General features: G+C 48.5%; 1 long non-coding RNA gene across 3 annotated transcripts in view; it reads left to right on the forward strand.

Annotated features, from left to right (window-relative positions):
• Positions 1-17,937, forward strand: part of LOC137427802 (uncharacterized) — a 33,413-nt gene extending 15,476 nt beyond the window's left edge. The window contains exons 5-6 of one of the 3 annotated variants that reach the window (XR_013623436.1): positions 2,962-3,079; positions 17,670-17,937. This is a non-coding gene — a long non-coding RNA (uncharacterized LOC137427802). Of the gene's footprint in view, positions 1-2,961; positions 3,080-8,408; positions 8,489-17,669 lie in introns of those variants that run through there. The other 2 variants (XR_013623437.1, XR_013623438.1) reach the window with 2 other exon arrangements.
• The last annotated feature ends 974 nt before the right edge of the window (positions 17,938-18,911 follow it).

Below are 18,911 nucleotides of genomic sequence, written 5' to 3' on the forward strand. Positions count from 1 at the left end.
CTCCACAATGGCCGCGCCTCTTCTTCCTTCTACAACTTCGTCTCACTTCTTTCACTCAAAATGTACGAAATTCTGCCGCATGAAATTATGTAGAGGCCTCGTCGGGGGGATATAAGGTACATAAGGAAGGCGTTGTAACAGAAGCATCAAAATAAAAGTGGAAAAACATGAGGAAATGGGAGCTATTCTGGACCCACAGCCAAACCCGACAAACCATTGCAATACACCCCGAACGTCTAGCGCCGCCACAAACCACCATGGAAATGCAGGTGGCGCGGTTTTTTTAAACCATTGATATTAAAATAAAACGTAGCCTATAACCACCAGGATTTTATGCTGATTCCGAATCTGTGTCTAAAACTTTTCTCCGATGTGTAGTTCTTGAGTTATAAGCGGACATCCAGACAGACACACATATACACACATATATATACACACACACACACACACACACACACACACACACACACACACAGACACTCCTCCTTTATATATAGAGAGATATATATATATATATATATATATATATATATATATATATATAAAAAAATTTATTTTTTTTTACGTTTGTGGGGGGTACCAATGAAATACTTTAGGGCCAGATAGGATTATATAGGGTAGTTTGCTCCAACTGTCGTGAAGAAGAAGAAACCTGTACTTTAAGTCAACTCCGTGTGTCTGGTAAGGTTGTACACTTGTTTCCATGCGAGGGGTGGAGTTATGCTAATGAGTTAGGGTATAATAATAATTCCCTGTATGTGAATCGCCTCTGTGGTTTTTCCTTTGTTCCTTTTGACAAACACCACACCAGCCATGCACTACACACCGAAATTAATAACACTAAATAAAAGCCACCAGGATTCAGACATTGAATGCTGCTGCCGCTGACACGACCAACCAAGTCATCGCAGCACCAAGCAGGCAGGGCCCTGCCTTGAGAGGTGATGATTGGTCAGGGTGATGGACTGCTGCGATGGCACTCACTGATTGAAGCATGCTGCATGCGGGTGACGTCAGGACCAGGAACGAAAAGGCAGAGCATCGCTATTCTCTCCCTTATTAGTCCCCTACCGGTGTACACCAGAGGGGACTATAGGTTTGCATGCTGTCCCTCCGTCCATCAGTCCGTCAGTCCGTCACGCAAAGAACAGTTTTCTGGACTTTTTTTTCTAAACGCTTAATGCTAATGATTTCAAACTTGGTACATGGTTTCCTCATGATAAGTTACAGATCAAGTTCGAACCTCACGACGTTTCGATCATTTTTGACAAAGTTATGGCACTTTGAACTTTGGGAATTCTGATAATTCTGATGATCCTTAACTCAGTGCCATTTTAAGTTTTAATTTCCTTTAAAAAACAATTTCTCTGCAATAATTGGACCGATTGAGATAAAATTTTCACCATAGGAGGGACTCGGTCTGTAGAATATTTTAATGGTAATTATGACGCCACAGGTCACATGCTTCGGCCACCATATTGTTTTTCGTGAAAACACAAAAAAAACCTTTTTCTCTGCAACGGCTGAACAGATCGAGGCCAAACTTTGCAGACAGGATCACTTACCTATGACGAACAAAAAAGTCATCGAGCATGACGCCATGCGTCACATGGTTTCAGAGTTATGACATTTTTAAGCATGAACCTTTAAAACCGAGCTCCTCCCTTATTTTTGATCCAATCGAGGGGAAACTTCACAGATCTGTTCAGCATGTCAGTCTACTAAAATGTCCTTTTGGAATTTGCGATAGGGCACGTGGTTTGACAGATATCGTTAATTAAACGAAAATATATTTTTTTTAAATGGATATCTCTTGTTTATTCCAGAGTTCTCCTCAAGCCGCACCGCGTGCCCTCAGCCTCGTCTCGCGAACGTCAACAGTGCGACACAGTGCGCGCTTTCCTGAGGGGCGGAGCCAAGCCGAGCAACATATATATATACACATCGATCATTGATCGTGAACCGGAAAATATAATTATAAATTACTGATATTTAGCGACTCGAAAGGTTCTTTATCAACAACTTATTTTCTCGTGCTTCTGCTGACCTGTCTGCAAGGTGTATTAATCGAAGTCCCGAGTGTGAATCACAGGTGAGCCCGTCCTGAGGTAATTTGCGATTGGGAACGATTCAGAACCTGTGGGTAAATAACCCTTGGTAATTTCCCTAACAGTTTTCCGGACGACAGACTGCCGGTAGGGGACATGTATTGCAGCGCAATACTCAGAATGCTTGTTGTGTCTTGCGTTGATAGTGTGCAGTCAGTTTGCTCTCTCCGGGATGGCCTTCAAAGTGAACAGTCGCATTTTCTTTCGCTTTGTACTGGCTGCGCAGTGAGGGCTACTAGCTTGCGGACTCTGATGCTCTTAGTTTGTGGCTCCGTGATGGCAGTGTGCCGTGCCGTGTGGGGACCGCTTGAAGAGACCGCAGAGTGCAGGCAAACGCACCACACCAACACCTTTATTTTTCACTTTCGTTTTCCCCTTGTGTTGTATGCGAGTTCGCATGGGGGCGCCCCAATTTATATATACATATACATATACTTAATATGCATATGCAGTTGGGTAAAATTATACATCACGATCATTGAACAGCTCATTGACAGCAAAAGGACAGGTAGCTTGGTACCTCACTCGGCATTGAGGTGTGTTAGACTTGGTTCAAGTCCCGATGCTCTGAAAATTAAATAAAACCAAGATTATCATGCTGTGAAACCGGTAGTGCTGCATATAGGATCACACAGTGCTCTGTCGGGTACATCTATCGCCAGGATGTGTTTAGACCCTCGAGTCGGGGCGGGCACGGGGTCACCGAGCACGGGCTTTACCAGGAGCGGCTATTGTTTTGCCTCAGTCAGCATGGTTATTATTGGTGTGAAAAAGTTGATTTCTCACCTCAGTTGGACTGGTCGTGGTGCTCAGTTTGGAGTTTCCCTTTAACCTAAGTGGCTTTTGTTGGCAGGTTCGGCAATGCAATTCCAGTACCACCAAGTCCACAACGACGTCAATTCCTTCAAGGCGACAATGTGCAGAAGACCACGTCATGAGATCATCCAACCCCGATCACACCCCACAAAAAGGTGAGTGACCAACGAGCTTGTGCTCTGTCTGTGTCATGTACATCATCTTGCATTCCACAATGTGCTTGTAGTGAAATTATACCAAGGTGAACCCAGGGTGTGCTCGCTTCAAAAGGGGCGTCTATAAGACCCGGGACAACCGGGGCGCACGTACACTCCAGCGGCACTCACTGTGACATAGTCCTGTAGTTTGAATGGTATGTACGCCCCTATATGCTGCGCTGATTGTTCTCTCTATTGGTATCGGCCATTGCCCATGAAATACTCTGATTTTAATGCCTGTTGCATGAATGTATTTTTACAGGATGTTACTTCAGATCTAAATGATATTAAACCTACCCAAGGGTCAAGTCGTGTCTGAGCTTGATTTTCACGACATTTAATATCATTTAGATCGCCGGAATGGCTGACCACAAGATGATTGTGGTACCGATTCTCGGAGCCGACTCTCAAGCTGAGGGATCGGGATCGGAGTTCACCCACTGGCTCAAAACGCTGGAGAATTACTTTGCTGCTCACGAAACAGAGCCCACCGCTGCGATGAAGCTGTCCGTGTTACAGTCGAAGGTCCATCACACCGTTTTCCGGAGCATTGCTCGATTTGTGACGTACGCTACGGCTCTGGCCGAGCTGAAGCGACTATACGTAAAAACACGGAGCGCTGTGCACGGCCGGCATCAACTCTCCCAGCGGCGACAACAACCATCTGAATCGATCGATCGCTATGCGCAGGAGTTGCGTTACCTGTTGGCGGACTGCGTGCAGGAAGTACGGACCCACGAGCAAGTGCAAGACGACTTGCTCCGAGATTCATTCGTCTCCGGAATTAATTCTGGAGTCTTGAGGCTCCGACTTTTGGAGACCCCGGATCTGACATTTACGGAGGCACTACGGCTGGCACGCATCTATACAGATGCCCGAGAACAATCCACCGCTTATGATCACCCACGAGTCGTGGCGGGGACCTCTCAACCTGCGCGACCGGAGAGGGGTACCTCCGAGGATATGGAGGAGGACCCGACCACTACGGCCGAGTCTCTGGGTGCTCCTGAAGCGGACTCCGCTTCCGGCCTAACTGCTGCCGCCGCTGCCCGGCCACGGCCTGACCGGTATGCAAAATGTTATTTCTGTGGGAATCGGCAGCACCCTCGATCTGACTGCCCGGCTCGGGAAGCCATATGCCACCTGTGCTCCACCAAGGGCCATTTTGCAAAGGTCTGCAGGAAGGCCACTCGGGGCACGCGTCCCCACGCGACCTTGAATGGGCTCATCGCTGAGCCAACGGATCGAGCGCCGGACGTGGTGCCTCACTCGGCTTTGATGAGCCGACCTCCTTCTCGTGGGCCTCTGGCTGCACGCCCGACCTTGGTGAGATACACCGGGCCACCGAAACAAATGGCGCGAACGTGACTGGCCGCAGCACGACCTACCTTGACTGGCATTCGAACGCCTACTTCAAACAAGCGACATGCTCCTGCTTTGGAAACTCTTCTCGATGTATGGCAAACGCAGCACGTGACTCGAGCCCCATCTGACGGCGGCTCTTACGAATTACATGCACCCACTTTGGCATATGAATCTGCAGACGGCAGTGATCCTTCTCACGTGACTCGAGTGCCATCTGGCGGCGGCTCTTACGACCTACACACACTCACTCTGGCAAATGAAACTGCTGATGAGCCAACTATGCGCTTGTCACGGGGTTTCTCCCCGGGCTGCCCGAATGACCGGCAAACTGCAGCCGGCGTGGGAACGTCCTCTGACAGTGGGTATTACGACTTCTATGCTCCTGCTGAGGCCCAACCTGCCGACGCTGCCCGAAGGATTGCAGCCGGAGTGGGATCCACCCGCGAGGGGCGATCTTCTCGCCCGGCCGGTACAATACCTGCCGGGTCTGCCGGCCTTGCGCAGGCCATCATTCCGCTCAAGGTCGCGGGCGTTTTTGCGCAAGCTTTGATTGACACGGGGTCTACGGATAGTTTTATCGATCAGCGACTAGTGCATCAACATGGGTGGCCGGTTCTCGGGACAACCCGCCGGATCTTCATGGCCTCTCAGGGACTTCGGTTGAGCACAAAAGGGGCGTGTCGATTGAAACTTGTGATAAAGGGACGCACGTTCCCGGACGTGTATCTCATGGTATTACCTGCTTTATGTGCCGACGTTCTGTTAGGACTTGATTTCCTTAAGCGGCATGGACGTTTGGAAATAGACTTCGGTGGGCCGGACACGCTTGCTGTGTGCGCCCTCGCTCAAATGGACGTGGAGCCTCTCTCGCTGTTCCCCAACCTGACCACTGATTGTACCCCTGTAGCCGTCAAATCGCGGCGCTACTCTCGCGCAGACGTGCAATTCATTGCGGAAGAAATGGCCCAGCTCTTAAAGGACGGTATTATAGAACCCAGTAGGTCACCGTGGCGGGCCCAAGTCTTAGTGGTGCGAAGTGAGGCCCACCGCCGGCGCATGATAATCGACTATTCGCAGACGATTAATCGTTTTACACAGCTGGATGCCTACCCCTTACCGGGGATGGACGCCCTGGTACGCCAGGTGGCCCTGTATTCCGTTTATAGCACTCTCGATCTGCGTAGTGCGTATCATCAGGTCCCCATCTCTAGGGCTGAACGCGTCTTTACAGCCTTTGAATCAGGTCAGCGGTTGTACCAGTTCACTCGACTCCCCTTTGGGGTACCAAACGGAGTCCCTTGCTTTCAGAGGGCTATGGATGACCTCATTGCGAAGGAGAACTTGACCGATGTCTTTGTCTATCTGGACAATCTTACGGTTTGTGGGTATGACCAGGAGCATCACGACGCTAATCTGAAGCGCTTCCTCGAGGTCGTGCGGAAATATCGCCTAAACATGAATGCGGCTAAGTGTCGTTACTCTCTACGCACGGTAGATCTTTTGGGGTACACCATGACCCATGGCTCTGTCTCTCCGGATAAGGAGCGTCTGCGCCCTTTGCTCGATATGGCTCCACCTAGCGATCGGGCTTCGCTGAAACGCGCTCATGGGCTGTTCGCCCACTATTCAAAGTGGGTGCAAAATTTCTCCACGAAGCTCCGCCCCCTCGTGGCCTGCGACACATTCCCCATGGGCCCGGCCGCCATGGCGGCCTTCGAGGGCCTTAAAGCCGACATCGCTGGCGCCGCTGTCGCGACGATTGACGAGAGTGCCTCTTTCGTTTTGGAGAGTGATGCCTCAGATCATGTGATAGCGGCGACTCTCTCCCAAGGGGGATGCCCTGTGGCTTTCTTCTCGCGGACTCTCACCTCCGCCGAGCGGAGGCATTCGTCTGTCGAAAAGGAAGCGTACGCGATCGTCGAATCAATTCGGCGATGGCGGCCGTACCTGCTTGGGCGGTGTTTCCAAATCGTCACGGACCAACAAAGCGTTGCGTTTATGTACGACACCTTACATGCTCAGCGCATTAAGAATGAGAAAATCACCCGTTGGCGTATCGAACTCGCCGACTTCTGCTACACCATCAAATACCGCCCGGGGAAGGATAACCTGGTCGCCGACGCCTTATCGAGGCCGGCCACTTGCGCGGGGGTTGTCACTTTGGAGGGGCTGCGCACTTTGCACGGCACTATGTGTCATCCCGGGGTAACGCGTTTCGCGCATTTTGTGCGTGAGGGAAATCTGCCGTACTCGATTGAGGACATCCGCCGCATCTGCCGTGATTGCACGATCTGTGCGGAACTCAAGCCGCGTTTTTACAACCCTCCTATGGGGACGCTCATTAGGGCTACTAGACCGTGGGAGCGCTTGGCGATGGACTTCAAAGGGCCGCTGCCAATGTCGAGCAACTCTCGCTATCTGCTCACTATCGTCGATGAGTATTCACGATTCCCCTTTGCTTACACGTGCGGGGATATGTCGGCTGCCACGGTTATTCGGTGCCTGCAGAATTTGTTTTCTATGTTCGGGTATCCGGCCTACGTGCATACCGATCGGGGTGTGGTGTTCCTGTCCCAGGAGGTGAGGGGCTACTTGCTCCAGCATAATGTCGCTTCGAGCTACACCACCCCGTACTGGCCCCAAGCGAATGGGCAGATCGAACGCTTTAATGGGATTATATGGAGGGCCGTCATGCTAAGCCTTCGGACCCTCGGCCGAGGCCTCGATAAATGGGCGTGGTCGCTACCTGCCGCTCTAAACTCGATCCGGGCTCTCCTATGTACTGCCACCAACCAGACTCCTCACGAGCGACTGTTCCACCACCCTAGAAGCTCTGGCAGTATCCAATCTTTACCCAGCTGGCTCGCTGAGCCGGGGCCCGCCTATCTCAAACGAGCGGTTCGCGCTAGCAAGTACGACCCCCTTGTTGACAAGGTGCGGGTCCTCCAGGCTAATCCCGAGCATGCTCGCGTGTTAACGGCGGACGGCCGCGAGTCTACTGTCTCCGTACGCCATCTCGCCCTATGTGGGGACGACGACAGGGATATCGACGAACCCGTCTACGAGTCTATGGACTCTACCGAAACTTCCCCTATGGAACTACCACCGATACTTCCGTCGTCACCCACTCCCGTGCCCGTCGGCACTGGGGCGCCCCCTCCGACACCCACCTCCGGCGGCTTTTCCGACGCGGGGGACTCCGGGCTTGGAGACGCCGTACCCGGTAGTTTCCGAACACGAACTGGCAGGGAAGTTCGCCGCCCCGACCGCTACGGGTGGACCGACTGACGTGGATTGACGTGACCCATTCGATTATTGCTGACGCTTGCTTGCAACCTGCCGAGCTGCAGTATAGTTCTAACGGCGGGGAGAATGTAGTGAAATTATACCAAGGTGAACCCAGGGTGTGCTCGCTTCAAAAGGGGCATCCATAAGACCCGGGACAACCGGGGCGCACGTACACTCCAGCGGCACTCACTGTGACATAGTCCTGTAGTTTGAATGGTATGTACGCCCCTATATGCTGCGCTGATTGTTCTCTCTATTGGTATCGGCCATTGCCCATGAAATACTCAGATTTTAATGCCTGTTGCATGAATGTATTTTTTACAGGATGTTACTTCAGATCTAAATGATATTAAACCTACCCAAGGGTCAAGTCGTGTCTGAGCTTGATTTTCACGACAGGGCTCATCATCAAAATGGCGACCACACCCCGTGCACCAAAGTAGTGGTCACTCAGCAAAACTGAAACAGTGAACACCTTTCAAAACTAGAGACACAATCTTCTTCATATTTTATCACTTGAACCCAACTTTACTCCTTTCCTTACCGATTTTGTTAAATCTAAATCTCAAAGGTCAAGACTGCATAAAATCAAAATCATTTTGTATTTTTTTAAAACTGTTTTCATTATTTTAAGCAGATGGAAGAAGAAGAAGAAGACATCTGGATACAAATGGACACGGACTGGCTTTGCATTTTCAGATGATTTCTCGTTGACTTTGCAGCGGTACGTCATAATCCCGAGGAGCGCCATGAAGACTTGTGCTAATGTCTGATGGCATTTGTGGAGGATAACTTGCTTCCTCAAAAAGGTGGCATTTTCCACCATGACCAGGTCATCACTGAAGATGAGAAATTGTCTTCCTCACTGGAGAACTTTGTTCTGCTCACATGGCTTCACTTTTGTGGAGGGAAAATCAGGTTCAAAGATTCATTGAAATCGTTTTATTAAAAATATATCCATTCACAGCGAAAACGATCATAATGTGCACATCTGATAGGAGAGACGGACTTGATGCTTGGCTGACATCACAGTTCGCTCTGCCTAACAGTCCCACAGAACAATCTTACATACCTTCATGATTTGAATAGGTGGGATGGGAAGAACAAACTCACGTGACCAAACCCCCACAGGTCAGGTAATCAAAACCATTCATTCCCTTAGGTGGGAGGGAACACCTTCCACCACCTTGATTGTGATTTACAAAGTATTTTGCATCTTCCTGTGATGTAACGACCGTTGAAGATTCAACAATGTTCGTTACATATCACACACTGAGTTAATTTGACCTGGAGAACAGCTACAATGAAACCAAGTTTGTTTAGCCAAAGACAAACAATCATTGCAAATGCAGGACATTGTGTCGATGGAAATTAGTTTTACCAAACACAATGGAAATGGTGAGCAAGTTTTAAACTTCCTTACAGGGTCAGACAACCTGGTTCCAAATGTATCATATTCTTTACCTCGAAAACTTCGAAACCGTCGAAAACAAGTGTCATGCTGATTACAGTCATTTCCTCAGTGAATGTCCGTCCCTCCCCAAACGAGATCCTCGGTACATTACAAGAGCACGCCAAGTGGCTGGCATTTCTGAAGAGTTAAACGACGAGTGAGGAAACTGAACATGTGCCCATGTGGACAAGATTGTTAAAGACATAAATTTCCCAGAACCATCCACTTCGGTACGTTTCCAGATTTGCCAGTCTCCGTATCTAGATACCTTCCAGGGTCACCACAAAACCCAACCATCGACAGTGGTGCCATGGGAAACCTGATTCACGCAACCACTGCAAACAATTTTGGAGCCAAGATTCAGAAGAGCGCACAGTCCACTCATCAAGCGGATGCGTTCTCCCTTCTTCAATTTTTTAGCGAGACCAGACTGACTAACACAAGATGGAAGACAATTCCAATTTGAGGTACTGGTGGTAGAGAATCTAGATGTGGAGGTGTCGAATTGGAATCCTTTCAAGCCATCGGTCCGCTCGCTCGGATTCAGAAGATCGGAGTCCAGGCAAAAATGCAGTTCTCAGGAAACGTAGTTTATTCGACAATCAGGTCAGCACTGCGCCGTGGAGCAGTGATCACGGACAAGCTGGACAACCCGTGGCCTTGCCGAGAAAACTCTTAAGCAGAATCGTGCTGTGCACGTATTTGTACATTTCAACATCAGATAACACAATCGTAAAACCTTACATGTGCCAGATGGCAGAGTGAAGCAGAGAGAAAGACAAAGGGAGTTCTAGCTGTTTATGACATTGCAAGATTTGAGATCCGGCCGTTTGCCCGAGAGAAGGGCTCCCACGAGCTTATCCCAACAAACGCTCGAGTGAATCCAAGTCTGCCTTGAGATAACGCGGAGCCTGGCCGGAATTAATTGTCCTTTCCCCAGCGGGCGGTTCTGCACTCGTCGGGCCTGGTGAGAAATCAAAGAGAATTATCCTTTTTTCGAGAGAGAGAGAAGGTCACCCCGAGTTTAACCGGTGAAATACCATAAGTTGTATTCCCATATATGGATCCCAATTCTACCCAAGCTGATTGTATAACAAGTCACATTATTTAAACGTCCCTACAAATTACGATTACAAAGGGATTTATAGCAAGTTTAATGAATGGTCTACGAGTAACTATTATGCAAATGAATATCAAGAGGATTAGTTTAAGAGTTAATATGGGCGAGGCCGACAGAGGTACTAGCAGGAAAACCTTTCATGGAGACTAACAATATGTTAGTCCGCCCTGCTCAGCACCAAGTTATCCTGGGTGATGGCACCACGTACGTGAATGGTTCTCAGGAAAAGAGCCTTGATCGCTCTACCATACGCTGAGCTCAGCTAATATGACCTCACCTCACAAAACTACTCTGTGGCTCGGAGAGTTAATAGGAATCCATTCTCAGAGAGACACCTCAGCGCCGACGTGTCTGGCATTTCACTCAGGCCAAATGGCATGGTCTTCACGCAGTCATCAAACATCTGGACTGGTCTCTCATCTCTACTGCCTCTGACATCAACTCTTCCTGGGAATTCTTCCAAAGTAAACTGCTCTCTCTCATGCACAGATTTATCCAATCTCGTCTTCAGTTGTCATACCCTTCCTCCCGTCCATGGTACACTGAATATTGTGGTGAGGGAGTTGCCCTGAAACAACTTGCCTTCGCCTCTCAAACCTGTCTACCTCCTCCATATCCTGGTGGCGTCTGCTCAAATCTGTTTCTGGTGCTTGTTCCCCCTCCATCCCCTCCTTTACCTTAAATGGCTACACAGCTGACACCACACGTGAAAAAGCCGAATGCCTCAACTCTGTGTTAGCCTCAAAATCCTGTTTCCCAATCCCATCGCTCTATGTACCCACCCAGTTACCCAGTCGAACCCAGCTGCTCCTGGACTCTGTGTCCTTCTCTCCTGACAAGGTGAAGAAGTTTCTGTAAAACCTCGATTCTGATTCTGAAACTGGACCACACGGCATCTGCCCACGGGTCCAAAAATCCTGCTGTGCTGCTCTATCTCACCCTTCCTCTGTTCACTTCACCCTCTGTACTCAAGGTCACCTGCCATCTGCTTGGAAATCAGACAACATTACTGCTTTACACAAAAAATGTGCAAAAACAGATCCTTGCAACTACAGACCAATCAGCCGGTTGTCAATAATCAGCAAAGTCATGGAATCCATCATTGCTTTGAATATCAAATCCTTCCTCTTCGCCAATGGCTTGATCCCTGATCATCAATTTGGATTCAGCCCAGGTCATTCTACTCTGGACATGCTCATCAATTTGGATTCAGCCCAGGTCATTCTACTCTGGACATGCTGCTTCTGATGTCTCAACAATGGATGGAGGTCCTCAATGCCAAACAGGAAATCACAGCTGTCTCCCTTCACATATCTCGTTCCTTTGATATGGTCGGGCACCCCGTCCCTGCTCCCCAAACTCTCCTCTTACGGTATCCATGGAAATCTCCACACATGGCTTGTGGACTTCCTCTCCTGTCATGGTGAACGTGTGTCCCTGAATGGAATTCTCTCATCCCCCCTTTCTGTCCAGCCTGGCGTTCCTCATGGCAGTGTTCTGAGCCCTGTGCTTTTCTGGTCTTCATCAATGACCTCTCTGACTCTCTAGAAAATCCTTTCTATCTCTTTTCTGATGACTCTACTCTCTGCCACTCCATACCTCATCCCTCAGATCAGCAGGTAGCAGCCTCTTCACTCTCTGCAGACCTGGACAACATCACAAACTGGTCAAACAAGTGGAACATGTCTTTCAATCCTGACAAATCTCACACTCGCACTTTGTCTGTCGAAGTCCGATGTCGGATGTCCGATGTAGACACTAAAGACACCGTACTGAAGATACAAGCCGTTTAATATGGAATTCACACATATGCGGGAAAGGGAAGGCTCCAGATAATGCCAAGTACCTTCTCATCCGTTTTTACGATGTACTCTGCTTACATACACAGAGTCGAAGCCCCTTCAAACAATAGCGCATTCAGACATCAGTGCAGCAGAGATAAGAACATCCAAGAGGAAGATTCCATCCAAGGACATGCCACGCACCCATAGTGCCACGCATGCAATCTTGAAGGTCAGCTTCCAGCACGGGGCGGCCTGTGCTCCTGAGAAACCCACAACCCACAATGGGAATGCCTGGATCAGAAACAGCACTCAAATAACTCGTGATGATTCCTTGGTTATCTCTTAGAGAAGGTGACTGTCACAAAACTCACTGGTGACCTCCATTGCAACGGTGGCACATCAGATGAGCTTCTTCAAAACTGGAGAATGGTTTTACATGCCTTGTTCAAATGTCGACTACGCCTCTCAGCTCCGAAAACAGTTATTTGTCCGAACAGCACCACCATCTTGGGCTAGATCTGGTCTCGTCATACGATCCAGGCCAGCTCACACTGCATGGCTAGCCTCTCCACTTGCTTGGGAATGAGATCCTCTATCGGGGCATATGAGGTTCTCGCTCATCACTGACTGCTCCACACTGCTATCCCTCTTGGATGATGCTGTTGCTGGATGCCAAACATTGGATGGATGACTCCATCGTTGGATGCCAAACATTGGATGGATGACTCCGTGGCTGGATGCCAAACATTGGATGGATGTCCCCATGACTGGATACCAAACATTGGACAGAGTTGTGTAGCCTGATGAGTTGCCTTATGCAGAGCCCAAGCCAGTCTTACTTTGACCCATACAATGACTCTTCCTCATGCTCGTGATCAGCTGTGGATTATGAGAGATGGTTCTGTCAAAAAATACAGCATTGGATAGACTTTGTACATCACGAGCAGCGTAGGACCTAACCTCATGGGTTTCTTTCATGTGAAGTTACGCGGATGCCAACCTACCTCGTTGCCTTATGACGTGGAGGCCCTTTCCATTACCACCTCAGAGAAACACTTCAGTTCCTTCATTATACAGTCTAAACATTACACTTCCATCCTCACCGATAGCAAGCCGTGCGTACAAGCTTATAAGAAGCTTTGTCGTGTTGAGTTCTCAGCGAGCCCTCGTATATCCACCTTCCTTTCCACTTTCAGCCGGTTTCAGGCAACAATATGGCACCTCACGGTGTCCGCAAACACCCCATCTGATTTTGCGAGCTGCAATGCCCCAGATTGCACAAACACCACCTGTCAAATTTGTGCCTTCATCAGAAGCAAGGAGGAAGCCGTTGTCCTGCATGCATCAGCCCAGGACATTATTTCCGGACATGACAAACTGCCCTTCACTAACAGAGGTGCTTCGTCAGCAAGGCAGGTAGTGCACTCAGACTTCAGGCGAACTCATGCCCAACTAGCTCAGGACACCCACCCATCAAAGAAGGCTACCAACATCAAAGATGTCAAACCAAATATACCTCCAGGTCGCTTCAGTTTCCAAAGATGGCCTAGTAGTTGTCTGCCAGGACGAGCCCCTGTCACCGGCACGTGTGTGCATCATTATCCACGTCAGGTGCTCAATGGCCTACGAACAGCACTACACATTCAGGTGGATCACCCGAGTCGTCATCAACATAGTTCCGTGATTAACTGCCATTTCCACACTCATGCCTTGGACATGACGTGGTTTCAAGGTGCCACCAGTGTGCTGCATTGTGCAACACAACCCACACCATCATCAAACAGTCCCTGTGTCGTCAGTGTCTCCTTCGCACCAGATATCATCAAACGCCATCACCATTAAATTATTGTATTGCGAGAATGTACCTCCTCTTACACCGCATCGTGGATGACGAACAACACATCACACTCCCAGATAACTTGATCTGCTTCTGCATAAAGCTCCAGCCATTGGATGGACCACCTGCTGTCATCCGCACAAATTCTGCCCCCCGCTTGTTATGTCTGGTTCACGAAGATCTTCTTAAACATTAATGTTTGTGCATCAAGAATTATCACTTTAAAAATCCCAACAAGAATGAGGAGACGAACCTTTACGAGAGGAGCCTATGGGACCAGTAACCCCACTAACCCTCACACTGGCCACCGCCAGTCTTCGTTCGTGAATTTGTGGACAAGGCTTCTCTGCCCATGAGATGTGGTGCCAGCGGGATTAGTTCACAAATCCCCAAATCTCATTCTCTGACCTGCAAATGATACAAATCCAACATCATCTTAGCTCCACAAATCACCGTTATATTGAGAAATCTAAGGTGCCCAAGGTGTCTGTCAGGCCCAACATATCGGTGGAAGTCTGCTATTTGGTCTCCACTCTGACCATAACAAGTCATGCGCAGGAAACCACGACCTCGTCTCTGCCATCGATGAATCCTTGTGTAACATACGCAAGTTGTGGTGTCCCAATTGAGGAGTGCAGCTTAACGGGTCAAAAAAAATCAGAATTCCACAAGGTCCCCGAGTACTGGGAAAGAACGTCTCAACTCCCTCACCAACGAGGGGGGAGTGGGAGCGGAAGGGAGGGGAGGAGGGGGAGGTGGAGGGGGGGAGGGGGAGGGGGGGAGTGGGAGGGGGAGGGGGTTCGGGCATCTTCTTCTCGGTGGTCGCCCATAAAATAGATTTGTAAAAATTTCGGTTGCTCACCTGGTTGAGGGTGGATAGAGCCAATGAGGTGGTATACCTGGCCTTGCACCTTGAATGTAGGCATGAATCCTTGCTCAGTGACGACACGATCTGCTACAAACGAAGTCATTTGGAACGAAGAGTTGTAATTACGGATTCCCTTCAGGAAGTGTCTGGATTGAGTCGTAGTTGATTTAAGTAGTTCTTTCAAAGGTTCCGGTGGAGATTGGAGAGAAGGCAAAAGGACATTGCCTCCCCTGCAACACATTCCTGGTGTTTCTCCCTTCCATTTCAAGGCATGGCAAAACTGACAGGTGAACGACATGGAGCCAATATCAACGTTTGAGGAGTAGTCAGTGTTCGGATTGTAACTGAATGCAGCCTTCTCCCATGCAATGGCCGGCTGCCGTCCGCCTGATGTTTGCCAGTTGTTGAGTCGTTTTTGGCGCTGTTCTTCTGTCTCCTGCTGTCTGGCCCTCGCTACACTTTGTTGATTGGCGTTTTGACGTGCCTCTGTCTCATCTTCTGTCTCTCGCTGTCTGGCCCTCGCTACACTTTGTTGATTGGCCTTCAGACGTGCCTCTGTCTCATCTTCTGTCTCTCGCTGTCTGGCCATCGCCACATGTTGTTGATTAGCGTTCAGACATGCCTCCGTCTCATCTTCTGTCTCTCGCTGTCTGGCCCTCGCCACACGTTGTTGATTGGCGTTCAGACGTGCCTCTGTCTCATCTACTGTCTCTCGCTGTCTGGCCCTCGCTACACTTTGTTGATTGGCCTTCAGACATGCCTATGTCTCATCTTCTGTCTCTCGCTGTCTGGCCCTCGCCACACGTTGTTGATTGGCGTTCAGACGTGCCTCTGTCTCATCTTCTGTCTCTCGCTGTCTGGCCCTCGCCACACGTTGTTGATTAGCGTTTAGACGTGCCTCTGTCTCATCTTCTGTCTCTCGCTGTCTGGCTATCGCCACACGTTGTTGATTAGCGTTTAGACGTGCCTCTGTCTCATCTTCTGTCTCTCGCTGTCTGAATCTAGAGACACGTTCTTGATTGGCTTGTCGATGGTGAAAAGTACCTTCATCGGCTTCATGGAGTCTCCGATCAGCGATTTTCCTTGCTCGGGAGGTTGAACGTGACAAATTTCTTTTCTTCGGTGCCATTGCCTTTATCACAGTCAGTCTTCCAGTCACTCACTCATAGACAAATTCAAAATACCAAATTCAAAATACTCGTAGACAAAATACCACGTTTACACGTGGTAAGAAACGACGCAAACGCACGATTGCTACTCTGCGTCGTGGGCGTGGCCAACGTGGCCTCATGCTCCCAGGTGATTGGCTAACTCGAGCTCGAGAGAGCCATAATGCGCGACGTTATGGCAAAAAATATGGATCTGAAGATGAAAGAAAAAAAAACTATGTGGTGTGAATGGCAATGTTCGTCGCTTAAATGTGAAAAATCGCAATCGCGCGGCAAGGAACATCACGTGATCGCTCTGAGCGATCGATTGCACCTCTGCGTCGTGTCGTGGGCGTGGCCAACGTGGCCTCATGCACCCAGGTGATTGGCTAACTCGAGCTCGAGAGAGCCATAATGCGCGACGTTATGGCAAAAAATATGGATCTAAAGATGAAAGGGTATGTGGTGTGAATGGCAATGTTCGTCGCTCACATGTGAAAAAACGCAATCGCGCGCCAAGGAACATCACGTGATCGCTCTGAGCGATCGATTGCAACTCTGCGTCCTGTCGTGGGCGTGGCCAACGTGGCCTCATGCTCCCAGGTGATTGGCTAACTCGAGCTCGAGAGAGCCATAATGCGCGACGTTATGGCAAAAAATATGGATCTAAAGATGAAAGGGAAAAAAAACCTCTGTGGTGTGAATGGAAATGTTCCTCGCTGAAATGTGAAAAAACGCAATCGCTTTTCGCTCTGAAATACGTGCGAACGCGTAACTGAGTTAATGGCGGCAAGGAACATCACGTGATCGCTCTGAGCGAATCAGCGCACTGCTCTGTGACCGGTCAGATTCCGTGCATAAAGTCCTCGCTGAAATGCGCTGAGGTAAAAATATGGTTAAAAAATATTATGAAATCAATTTTTCGGTCGGCCATGTTCGTCCCAGGCTCAATGGCCATGTCTGTGCCAAATATCAAGTATGTGAGCCTCTCCGTTTAGGAGTCTACCGGTAACATTACACACACACACACACACACACACACACACACACACACACACACACACACACACACACAAACTGTGTTTTATATATATATAGATGAGTACGTGAACGAAAGGATGAAGAGAGGAAAGAAGAGGTCACACCAGCATGTGATTTGGACCCTCAGATTGGAGTGGGTACGGGGTTACCGAGCACGGGCTTTACCAGGAACCGACATAGTTTTACATCGATAAACACGGTTGGTATTGGTGTGACTAATGATTCCCAGCTCAGTAAGACTGGTGTTTGGTCCTGGTGCCCCGTTTGGAGTTTCACTTTAACCTAAGTGTCGTTGGGTTTGAGTCCTGACTCTGAAACTTCAATAAAACAAACATTCTGATGCCAACAGGTAGTGCTGCATCTGGGAGCACACCATGTATCGTAAGGTATAAACCAGGATAGTTTTGGGATTATAGTTGCTGGGTCCTTCCGTCTTTATTTCGGGTTTGGTTGTGAAAGACCCCAAGTTACTTCTTCTAGACGGGGTGTGATAAGAGTGTGGGGTGTGAGACCCCAATTGTATCCTGTCGTGTTAATATTTGTTGATCCGGTTTAAGGGACGATCTGCTTGTAATAATTAATTAACATGATCAACCAATCTCATGAACAAAACAAATAATTCCATATTTCCTTCTCACCCCAAGTGTTTTATGGGGTTGAATAAGAGTTCATGGACCAAGACCGAGTACAGCACCTTACGACTTCTCATCTCCTCTTCCAACAAGAAAACTGCTTCAACATTTCCTCTTCTTTGTGTTTCTGCTGCATGTTGATGTTTAGCAATGATTATAAACATTAACAGTTTCTCATCAAATATAAACTCTTCATCAAATCAATGAATGTAAAATCACTATTTCATGTCTGTCCATCGATCATGTACCTGTTGCTTGCAATAAACACTTCAGCTCGTTACCTTTGTGTTTTCATTGGGAAAGGGGAAAGTAAAACAAAACCTGAACCTGCAATTACATTTTGTTGTTTTGCACAATTGTTATCGTGATTTTGTATCAGGTATTGTTCATTTGGCATCACTCAAGGTTGCAGTTGTGTTTGTAGCAGATCAGTGGATAGTTGTATTCGTTTTATTGGAAGCGGGAGGGTGAGTCCTACTTATTTGTCGCTCCATGTAAAGCGGACAAGTCTTTTTAATACATGGTTGGGATGCAGGCAGTGGTGAGGGTGTAGTGAGTGCAGGCAGTGGTGAGGGTGTAGTGAGTGCAGGCAGTGGTGAGGGTGTAGTGAGTGCAGGCAGTGGTGAGTGTGTAGTGAGTGCAGGCAGTGGTTTGGGTGTAGTGAGTGCAGCCAGTGGTGAGGGTGTAGTGAGTGCAGGCAGTGGTGAGGGTGTAGTGAGTGCAGGCAGTGGTTTGGGTGCAGTGAGTGCAGGCAGTTGTGAGGATGTAGTGAGTGTCGGCAGGAGTGAGGGTATATCGAGTGCAGGCAGTTGGGAGGATGTAGTGAGTGTACTGTGTAAGCAGTAGTGAGGTTTGGATATTTAAAGCTCGATGGTCATGATGATTAACGTTTTAGAGATTGAAGTACAGTATGGTGGTTCCCGCTCCATGCTAAAGTCTGAAATTGCAGGAACAATCCAAGTCAAATTGGATATCCCGATACATTTTCATGATGAAATAGAGCACCATCTGGTATATCTGATTTTAAATAAACCATGGTCAAAATGAATAAATAAACAAGAAAGATGTTGTGCACAGCATGATACTTGTGAAATATAAATTAAAATTAGTTGCCATGGAAACAGCAATTTCTAAACTTTGCCTTGCCAAATGTTTCCATGATTCATCGTTACGCAAAACGAATTTTGTTGACAAATATTACTACAACCTAATCGGTGTTTTATATGTTTTAGACGCCTTGACCTTGTCTAAGTT

The sequence above is a fragment of the Myxine glutinosa genome, chromosome 5 (genome assembly GCF_964187855.1).
Source record: "Myxine glutinosa chromosome 5, kmMyxGlut1.1, whole genome shotgun sequence".
In the NCBI taxonomy this organism is placed as follows: Eukaryota; Metazoa; Chordata; class Myxini; order Myxiniformes; family Myxinidae; genus Myxine; species Myxine glutinosa.